General features: G+C 37.5%; 1 protein-coding gene across 1 annotated transcript in view; it reads left to right on the top strand.

The window, feature by feature from the left end:
* Positions 1 to 691: 691 nt before the first annotated feature.
* LOC133653027 (chemokine-like protein TAFA-2) overlaps positions 692 to 11,949 on the top strand; it is a 308,568-nt gene continuing 297,310 nt past the window's right edge. Inside the window, exon 1 of the mRNA XM_062052021.1 lies at positions 692 to 1,102. The gene's annotated coding sequence lies outside the window, so the exon portion shown is untranslated. The remainder of the gene's footprint in view (positions 1,103 to 11,949) is intronic.

Below are 11,949 nucleotides of genomic sequence, written 5' to 3'. Positions count from 1 at the left end.
CTCCAAAGAACAAAAAAAAGCAAACAAAAAAAAAAAAAAACCAAACAAACAAAAAAAACAATAAATAAAATAAAATAAAAACATAATATATACATACATTTTATTTATTTATTTATTTATTTATTTTTTTTAAACTTTCAACGCTTTCAATTTTTCAACAGCTTCAAACCTATCCTTGAATCTGTTATATATTTGTAATGTTTTTCTACTTTTGTTAAAAAAAAACAAAAAAAAACAAAAAAAAAGCAAAACACTGTATTTTTCTATGAGAAAAACACAAAATGTGCAATATTTAAAAAAAAAACGAGTTAAAAAGTGCAATACTTTAGATGAGGTCATTCAGCCTTTATTAAGTCAATAATTCCTATAGGAATTAAAAGGCATAAGGCATAAAAATCAGTGTTATAACACTGATTTTTATGCCTTATTATTTTTGGAACAATGACAGTCCCCCCCCAACAAAAAATAAAAACAACTGACCCTATCCCTCTTTAGCCTCGCTCAAAAAAAAAAACTGTCGTAACAACAAAAAAATAACGGCGTCTCTGTGTTTACCAACCCTCTTAAAACTACAGCCAAAGTTTCCTGTAAATGCCTGATACAAGCCCGGAACTTAGAAACGTTGAGGGCTCACCGCCAGAGGGCGCTGCTCCACTTTGGAGCTGCAAGGCAGTCACGCAGCGCGCTTCATCCTGCATGAGGGCAGCCCGGGTGCGCACCGACAGTCTGTCGGACTCCAACAGCAGCACGCATCTGTCCCGACTCGTCCTTGTCGAGGATAAATGAGGCTTTAACGTGGTTTTTATCAGCCGTCTTTGCCGCCCTCTAGAACTATAAGTTCCCTTGCTTCCATCCCTGCGCAGAAGGACGGGAAGAGGGAAGAGGAGTGGAACTTTTAGCGGACCTTTGTTTTTTTTTGTTTTTTTTTTGGGACCCATTACAGGAATCCCAGTTTGATACCGTGTTCAGTGGGAGTGGATGTTTGCGGTGCAACTTTGCCAGCCCGGCAGCCCGTGAGGAGGGGATGCGGATAGTGGAGTGGCTATGAGGACTGAAGTCAGCTTGCAGGGCTAAACAGAACCGGACCACACCGCACCAACAGGTAGGATAAACCCATCATAATGTCACACACACACCTGCACGTAGGAACCAGGCCAGCTTGATGCATGTGTTGCACAATTGTGGAAAATAAACGACAAAAAAAACCAAACAATTAAAACATGCATCCGCAGTGGTGATTAGTAACACACATTGTCGGGTTCCATTTGTAAATGCAAATAGTTTTATTTTGTTGCAAAGGTGGTAACAATAGTGTGAGCACCAGCTATATATATTATACCCTCTTGTCAGCACCATGGCATTTTTTTTTTTTTCCAAGACAAATGATTGCAGTGGTTTCAGTTTTTGCACTTGTACACACACACACACACACACACACACACACACACACACACACACACACACACACACACACACACACACACACACACACACACACACACACACACACACACACACACACACACACACACACACACACACACAGGCAGAGATGAGATGAGCCCTTAGAACTTTTATCGCCTTCCAACCCCTATGACGCCCCTGACTGAGGGGGCACCCTTGTAATAAAATGTACGCCATTTGTCTGATAATGTTGCTGTCAGCTGAGGCCATAAAGTTATGTGGAATTTTTACATTTTCCCCAATGAAAAAGTCATAAGGCACCTAAAGTACCTACAGTACCTAATTCACCGAAGGAAGGAGTCCGTCTACCAACTCTGAAGAAAACACGCTCATTAAAATTCTGAAATGCGTGTAATGTGTTGTTTTCGACTAATCATTCAAAAAGAGCGTTGGTGAGGTCAAAGATCACTATCTCTGTTCTAGCCCAGTGTTTTTCAACCACTGTGCCGTGGCACACTAGTCTGGTGTGCTATTTGAGATTATGCAGTTTCACCTAATTGGGTTAAAATATATTTTGCAAACCAGTAATTATAATCCGCAAATAATGTGCCGTTGTTGAGTGTCGGTGCTGTCTAGAGTGCAGCAGAGTAACCATGTAATACTCTTCCATATCAGTAGGTGGCAGCAGGTAGCTAATTGCTTTGTAGATGTCGGTAACATGGTTTGTTGTCGTGATCACAATATGCAGACGACAGTGGGAGGCAGTGTGCAGGTAAAAAGGTATCTAATGCTTAAACCAAAAGTAAACAAAAGGGGAATGCCACTAAGAAAGGGCATTTAAGCTTAGGGATGGCTATGCAAAACGAAACTAGAACTGAACTGGCTGCAAAGTAAATAAAAACAGAATGCTGGACGACAGCAAAGACTTACAGCGTGTGGAGAAGAGACGGCGTCCACAAAGTACATCCGTACATGACATGACAATCAACAAAGAAGGATAGCAACAACTTAAATAGTCTTGATTACTAAAACCAAGCAGGTGTGAGGAATGGCGCTTAAAGGAAGGCATGAACTGCTACAGGAAAAGCCACCAAAATAGGAGCGTAAGACAAAAACTAAAACACTACACACAAGAAAACACCAAAAAACTCAAAATAAGTCACGTCGTGATGTGACAGTTCGTGACAGTACACCTACTTTGAGACAAGAGCTATAGTGATGCATGGTTTGTTATGGTTTAAATTCCATCCATCCATTTTCTACCGCTTGTCCCTTTCGGGGTCGCGGGGGGGTTGCTGGAGCCTATCATATACAACAATTGCAAGAATGCCTTTTTACTGTCAATGCTGTTGAGTTTCATTTTTTATATGTTTTCTGCTGGTGGTGTGCCTCCGGATTTTTTCAATGAAAAAAATGTGACTTGTCTCAAAAAGGTTGAAAAACACTGCTCTAGCCCACCCCCATCCCACATCGCCATGGGTGTCAAACAGGGATGTGGGGGCTCCTGGGATTTTGTAAAAAGTGAAGATTTTCTTTGTGTCATTTAAATGTATAAATCATTTCAAAAAATGTTGTGTAATACTAATTATTAATAATAAAATGTGTAACTACCAGACACCCCTGATCAAAAATGCAAAATGGTTTGGTTCCACCTAGCATGGAACACTTCCCTCAACACAGACATAATGACGTCATCAAAGCGCACTTTTAAGATTTAATCTGTACACGTTTCCCTCTTGTACCTCATTGCACATAACTGTGGTGCGTTCAAGAACCCTTGATTAAAGTCACTTAGTCACTAGGTTTAAAAAAAAGGGGGAGACATAACCCCCAGGCGATGCATTAATAATGAAATAATCATCATAATAATGATTCGTATTACCCACTGATGATCATCTTAAATGAATCAGCTAATATCCACTTCATACTCTGAAGTGAAGGGAAACTTGACATATTCATAATCCTTTTTAAGTGAATAATGATTATTTAAAATCATATTATGGCCACTTTATATTGAATGTTATAAAAAAAAATATATATATATATTTTGGGGGGTTTGTCTATATACCGTATTTTCCGGACTATAAGGCGCACTTAAAATCCCTTTTTTTTTCAAAACTTGACAGTGCGCCTTATAACCCGGTGCGCCTAATGTAAATTAATTTGGTTGAGCTTACCCACCTCGAAGCTATTTTATTTGGTACATGGTGTAATGATAAGTGTGACCAGTAGTTGTCAGTCACATATAAGAGATAAGTATAGGCTGCAATATAATGGCAGTCATACAAAAGAGATAAGTGTAGACGGCAATATGACACCAACATGTTATATGTTCCATTGAAAATATAGAACATTACACACAGCGCTCAGAAATCTATCAAAATGTTTTAGTACGACTTTGGTAAGCTATGAAGCCGCACCGCTTGATGTGCTTCAACGTACGAGTATTATTATTAAGTTAAAAGTTAAAAGTACCCATGATTGTCACACACACACTACGTGTGGCGAAATTATTCTCTGCATTTGACCCATCACCCCTTGATCACCCCCTTGGAGGTGAGGGGAGCAGTGAGCAGCAACTGTGGCCGCGCCCGGGAATCATTTTGGTGATTTCACCCCAATTCCAACCCTTGATGCTGAGTGTCAAGCAGGGAGGTAATGGGTCCCATTTTATAGTCTTTGGTATGACTCGGCCGGGGTTTGAACTCCGACCTACCTGGTGTGTGTATAATGTAAGACATATTATCTGGCGTTTTGTTTTCGCAAAATTATGCAAAATCCACTTTTCTTACCTTCTGGTACCTGCTGATCTGTATTTGGGGTCTGCATAAATCCTAAAAAAATGTGCGCGTCCGACTGTAGTCCGTGCCGACACCGTATTCGATAAGCTTAATCTTTTTCTCTATTTTCTTGTTATGGGGACATTCATCCTCCGCTGTTGCCATTTCTAATATAAAGTACGTAAAGTTGTTACTTATATCTGTCAGTAAACTTGCATGAAAGCGCTAAAACATACCGGTATTGTGAGTTTACATTATTCACCAAGGAACTTTAGTTATTAGAGAGTTCCGGTCGGGACGGTTTTTCACGGGACACATTTCCGGTGTTGTTGTTCCGGATGAGGAGATTCTGCTCCGTTATTGATTTAAGTAAAGTCTGAATGTCATTAAAACAGTTAGCTCCATCTTTTAACACTTCTTCCACGCCCGTCCTTGCACGCTACAACCGCTACAACAAAGATGACGGGGAGAAGACGCTGCTGAAGGTGAGCCTCGTAAATAAGACCGCCCACAAAACGGTGCATCCTGAAGCGACTGTCAGAAAGCGGTTTGAAGATGATCTGTAAAACATAATCTATGCAACATTTTGACCAAAGAACCACTATTAATGTTATGTAGACCACAAGGAAGTGTTTTCCATTTAGAAGAAAATAATAACAATATGACTCCTTTAATGCACTTTTAATCCGGTGTGATGAAAAATAGACCATTCATCGACAGTGCGTCTTATAATCCGGTGCGCCTTTGGTCGGAAAATACGGTATGTTCAAGATGTTAATCTTCTCCTTAACAAGACAAAAAACAATTAAATGTATTTTAAAAGCCAGTTTCAAACAAATCCATGCCATAATTAGTCTTATAATGCATGTAAACATACCAAGTACGTGTGCATGGGGCGGCGACGTTGGATTTTGGGTGGCATGGGGGCCCCTCCACATTTCACTAATGATTAGGGCTAATGGAAGGGTTCCGTCCAACCTCAGAGGCTAAAAGACACATCCCAGTACTTTTGATGGCATACCTAAATTGTAATATCACATTGAGTAGAGGCTGTGTAGTGTGTCCACATATGTTGGAGTTTGGATCGGTCCATGCGGAGGTAAACAGGAGGCCCACGTATCTCATGAGCATCTAATTTTTAAGCTTTAAGTCGCTATTTATGACTTGAAAGCTTTGCTTTGAGAATACCGAGAAGATTTTGATTGCAAAAAATGCGGTAATTCCAGCGGCAGGTATATTTTGATGTCCTTCTGCTACCGCTCCCACTTGCTTTTATTAGCTTCACAGAAGAACGCAAGCGAGGTCGTGGCAATCCAGTAAGAGTACCAGCAATGAGAAATGACTGACAGCAGGGAGCAGTGCACTGAGTGGTGGAGGGAGGCACACAACTACTAAGTGATGTTGTTAGTCAGATGCCTTAGGAAGCGCTAATAACTCAACGGTGCACTGCACATGTTATATTTGTTCATTCATACTCGTTGAGATTCACAGAGAAATGAAAACTATACATCATATAAAGGCTGTCTGTTGTTAAAATTGTTTTCTTCATGGATTCTTTATTGAAGAGCAATGGAGTATCCATGACGTTGTTAAGTATTTTTTGTTTTTTTATTTTATTATGGGAAAACAAAACATGTGCAATATTTTCAAAAACGAGTTGAAAAGTGAAATACTTTAGATGACGTAATTCAGCCTTTATTAGGTCAATAATTCATAACACTGATATTGATACCTTATTATTTTTGGAACAATGACATTTTTTTTTTCAAAAAGGCACACGATCCCTCTTTACCCGAAAAACGGAATGCTTCAATATATATATATATATATATATATATATATATATATATATATATATATATATATATATATATATATATATTTTTTTTTAACTTCCAATACTTAAAATGAACACTAGGTGTCAGATGCCTTAGGAAGTGCTTATAACTCCAACGGTGTACTGCACGTATTATGTTTGTTCATTCATAACTCGTTGAGATTCACAGAGAAATGAAAATTATACATTATATAAAGGCCATTTCATCTATTTAAAAAAAATAAAATTTTCTTCATAGAATCTTTATTGGAAGAGCAATGGAGTGCACCACTTAACTGCAACCAACAGAGCGCTCTTGAGTCTCTGATGGTTGCAGTCGAAAAAAGACAACATTGTCAAATATGGAAGTTGCAGCTACAAGCACCGTCATCCTGCTTATAAAAAACATTGAAACAGGAGTTCAGAACATTCAGGGAGATAGATCATCCACTCCTTTATAAAATATAATTCAATGTAATTTTACCTATAGTCGATCAATGACATTTATGTATTTAACCGTCAGAGGACAAATGCTTATTTTTGGTCCTCTTAGTACATTTTTGGCCATTTTTACGCCATTGTACATGCTTTTTCCTAAAATATTTTTTTTCATGGTAAATTTAAAAAAAAAAATCTATATCAATTCTTTCAGGGGTGTCAACACAGACAGTTTTTTCCACAATACCCCAAACCGGACATAAAATTGTATTTTTCAAAGAGGTAAAAAACATTTTGGATTGTATTTTTTCACTTTTTTTTTTTTTTCCTCAAATCAACTTCCGCCTTACACAAAAATACCAAACTTTTTTTCTTTATATTTTAACCTTTTGAATGCCATTTGATCAGAATTCATATTAATTTGCAGTTACTTTACTAGATTAACCCTGTGGCATTAACTGATAAATAGCTTTCAAAAGTGTCAAAAAATAAATTAAACAAAAATAAAATTAAAAATATTCACATTTTGTTTAGGAATCAAGTTGAGAAAAAAAAGTAAAAAAATCAATAAAGAAAATCCTAAATGTTTTTACACCTTTCCACTAGGGTTGCACAGTCTAGACCAGGGGTCACAAACTCAATTTACCTGGGGGGCCACTGGATGCAGAAACTGGGTGAGGCTGGGCCGCAAGAAAAGATTTCTTAAAAAAAATCTAACATGCACTTTTTAATGAATTCACCTTCTTTGAATGGCTTTTCCCCCGCCCTAGCAACCATCTCACTCACCATGTAGCTGGCTTTGACTGCTGCATCGCTCTTTTTCGCTTGCTTTCTTGACGAAATCTTGTTGCCTCAGTAGACTGGTTTTAAAATTTGCAACCCGGTTCACTCTCTCATCTCTCTGGTATTTTGCATACTCCTCAGCATAGTTGTATAATGACGTTTCAATTTGTATTGCTTGTGCACCGCAAACTTTCTCTGTATCAACTACAGAAAAGAGCTATAAGGATTATTCATAAAGTAGATTACTTAGAACACACTAACATATTATTTATTAATTCCGGTTTATTGAAATTACAGGAGCTAGTAAAGTTACAGACATTATGTGTCATGTTTAAGGCTAAAAGTAAAACATTACCAGCAAATTTACAAAAATGTTTGTCATCACTTGTGAGAATGAAGAGCATAGAAGAAAAGGTCACTTCCAACATCAGTATTCAAGGACAACTTTAAAACAAATGTGCATATCAGTGGTGGGGGTTAAACTATGGAATTCTCTTTACAATGAGATAGAACATTGTAAAAATATATTCCAAATGAAAAACTATATAAAGACAGAACAATAAAGATCATATGGACAGCCATAAGTGTTTACCTTTTGCTTTATATTATTATTTTACTTATTTTTTGCCTGGTTTTGTATTTGTTTTGTATCATCCCGTGAGGTGTATATTACTTCTTTTGTTTTTTTTCTTCGGTTTGTACATCATGAAGTTTTGCACTGCTTGTGTTTTTTTGTGTGTTTTTTTGTTTGTTTTCGTTATATTTGGATGTAATTGTTGTTTATATGATATCATTAAGTAAGACTACGTATTATGTTGAAAGGGGCAGAAAAATATAAGATTTTTCTTCATCCTGCTCCTTCTCAGGCATTGGTGTGTAAATGTATAATTGAATAATTGAGGTATAATTGTCTATCGATCAAAGATGCACATTAATGAAGGAGATAAATAAAAATGAAATGAAATGAAATGAAATAAGACACGTCGGGGTGCCCCTTTTGCTCAACAAAGAAATATTGCATCAAAAATCGTCTCTGTCTGGAGCCAACGGGAGGGGGGGGGGGGGGGGGGGGTCAGGGCGGCTCGCCGTGGAGTTTACATTTACGTAGCACAATTAGCCCCGAACGGGCTAACATCACCACTAACGTGTTACACGTCTGATTCGCCCAGTGACTCTCTGTCGGAGTATCAGCGCTGGTGTCCAGTGCACCACACTTTTGTATTGTCGCTCGCTTCCTTCGGCGGAGTGCTTTGGAATATCTGATAGTATATATCTGTATCATGAATCAATTTAAGTGGACCCCGACTTAAACAAGTTGAAAAACTTATTTGGGTGTTACCATTTAGTGGTCAATTGTACGGAATATGTTACTTCACTGTGCAACCTACTACTACTAATAAAAGTCTCAATCAAAGCGCTCATCTTCCCCGCTCGGACTGTTTACAGCGGGGGCTGGGAGCGAGCAGGCGGGCGAGCAAGGGAGGCAGGGAGGGAGGGAAGAAGAGCGTGTGCGGGTGTCGTGGAAAAGCGGCAAAATGTTTCTCTGCTTGCATCACGCAAGTGACGTCAATGCATACTTGCCAACCTTGAGACCTCCGAATTCGGGAGATGGCGGGGGTTGAGGTGTATGTTTTTGTAGCCCGGAAAAGTTAGGGCTGCAAAGGGTTCTGGGTATTTGTTCTGTTGTGTTTATGTTGTGTTACGGTGCGGATGTTCTCCCGAAATGTGTTTGTCATTCTTGTTTCGTGTGGGTTCACAGTGTGGCGTATATTTGTAACAGTGTTAAAAAATAAATACAATAAAATATGACCACCTTCAGTGTGACATGTGTGGGTGTTCCTCAAGTATGTCTTGCAATAACTTGCATGTGACTGCAGAAGCCTCATACAACATGATTCTTAGCCAGCACGCTGTTAGTATGGAGATAAAGGTGATGCGGCGACAGTTTCTAGAGGACACTAAAGGCAGTGCCATCATGGCACGCCCCTCGATTTTAGAGCGTCATACCACACCATGATTGTAGATTCCGTCAGCTCCGCACACAGCGCTGTTAAGCGCCATTCATTTAAAACTTGCGGGCCGCACTAACATTAAACTGTCATATTAAGGTGGGGGCCGCACAATAACGTCTCGCGGGCCGCAATTGGCCCGCGAGCCGCATGTTTGAGACCCCTGATCCAGACAATATGCAATATACATTAGATGAATTTGGGCAGCGATAAAAACTTTTAATTCTAACATTATATCGTGATAATGCACGTCGATGACACATTTTAGCAGTGGCCCACAAATTGACAACGACAAGCAAGCAGACACGTCAACGCACTGTATCATTCTTGCTAGCGGCTAATGTCCCTCCACAGTGCAAAGCCACGTCAAAGTCAGCAATCCTCGCCTCCATGACGGCAAATAAACTGTTTCTTACAAGTATCACTGGAGGACGAGAACCAGCCCAACCATGCTACACGACACACACCGTATGAGGATATGCTAACTGCTAACGGAAAGTTAGCGCTTGTGAATGTAAACAAAACTGACAATACCAAATATAGTATCAGTAAATGGTTGATACTACAGTAGTTATTGTAGATAGATATTTTTCAGTATCAAAAAATATTTTGCATTTTTGTTGCTGTTTGCAAGCTCAGAAAATACCTGCTCAGTGGCCTTGTGGTTAGAGTGTCCGCCCTGAGGTAGGTCGTGAGGTCAAACCCTGGCCGAGTCATACCAAAAACTATAAAAATGGGACCCATTACCTCCCTGCTTAGCACTCAGCACCAAGGGTTGGAATTGGAGGTTAAATCACCAAAATGATTCCCGAGCTTGGCCACTGCTGCTGCTCACTGCTCCCCTCACCTCCCAAGAAATAATTTTAATATGTAATTGATATTGTTACATCTCCAGCCTATGTTTTTGATTGAGTAGAATTTTGATCAAAAATTGAATCATTCAGCTTGGATATGAGCAGTACTGCCCCTGTAATTACTTGGTATTAGATCGATACCCAAATATGTTGTATCACCCAAAACTAATGTTAAGTATCCAAACAACAGAAGAATAGATTCTTATTATAGTTTAAAGGACCTGTAGATAGAACCATCATTCAACAGAAAGTAGATTAATAATATCTTTGACAAAATAATACAACAAAAAATTATGTAACATGTTACATCATACGTCAGCAGTTAAATGGTGTAGCCATCTTAACATGGTTTTATTATCATTTACAAACCAAATAATATATTGTGATATTTATTGTTGTTGTAGGAGGCTGCAATGTTTATCGTGACATAGATTTTAGGCCATATCTCCCATCAGTACTTCCCACTTGTACTGTTTAGCTTTGAAGATGGTTAAAATCAAATGTCCCCAGAAGGTTACATAAGACAAGGAGTGCACATTAGGTCGAGCTCGAGCTACCGGTCCATCGAAGAAGGTGTGTTGGTCGATCACGAGGCATTAAAAAAAAGATAGACGTAAAAATCATTGATCATCAATAATCACTAGGACGTCACTTTCGTCACTTGATTGACAGTCACGGCACCTGAGGAAAAAACGACGGGGAGGAACGCGAAAAACACTTTCGATTTCAACAGACTCTGTCTCTGTAATGGGCATCAAAAGGTGAAAAAACCGACCGCACAGTTCCTGTCTCCACAATAAAATTGCGTCTCCATCCTGCCTGTGCTCATAAAATAAGAGTCTTAGAAAACTAGCCATGCAATCTAGCCTGCTACGGAGTCAGTCTCCAATGTATTTCTTGGAAAGGGCATAAAAACAAGTATTGAAGCTGGACAAAAAATAAAATAAAAACCAACCACTTTAATGTGGTATTGAAAAGAGAGGAGGAATTTTCTTCCACCCACAATGTGAATTTGAAGTTGTGGAACTTATTTTCTTGTCTTCAAGAAAGAAGTAACCCTATGTATTTTTATTAAACACCTTTAACATGTTAATATGTATTAAAATATATATATAATTTTTTTTAAAATATATATATATATATATATATATATATATATATATATATATATATATATATATATATATATATATATATATATATATATATATATATATATATATAAAACACATTGAATGAGGAGAAGGTGTGTCCATACTTTTGGCCTGTACTATATATATATATATATATATATATATATATATATATATATATATATATATATATATATATATATATATATATATATATATATATATATATATAGTACAGGCCAAAAGTATATATATATATATATATATATATATATATATATATATATATATATATATATATATATATATATATATATATATATATATATATATATATATATATATATATATATATATATATATATATATATATAGTACAGGCCAAAAGTATGGACACATTCTCCTCATTCAATGTGTTTTCTTTATTTTCATGACTATTTACATTGTAGATTGTCACTGAAGGCATCAACACTATAAATGTACTTTAACAAAAAAAAAAGGGAAATAACTGAAAACATGTTTTATATTCTAGTTTTTTCAAAATAGCCACCCTTTTACTTTTGGCATTCACTTGATGAGCTTCAAGACGTAGTCACCTGAAATGGTTTTCACTTCACAGGTGTGCTTGAACTCATCAAGAGAATGCCTAGAGTGTGCAAAGTGGTAATCAGAGCTATTTTGAAGAAACTAGAATACAAAACATGTTTTCAGTTATTTCAGTTTTTTTTTGTT

Source organism: Entelurus aequoreus, linkage group LG07 (assembly GCF_033978785.1).
Source record: "Entelurus aequoreus isolate RoL-2023_Sb linkage group LG07, RoL_Eaeq_v1.1, whole genome shotgun sequence".
NCBI classification, from domain to species: domain Eukaryota; kingdom Metazoa; phylum Chordata; class Actinopteri; order Syngnathiformes; family Syngnathidae; genus Entelurus; species Entelurus aequoreus.
The sequence above is the reverse complement of the archived record's forward strand: the minus strand, read 5'-3'. Positions and strand labels throughout refer to the sequence as shown.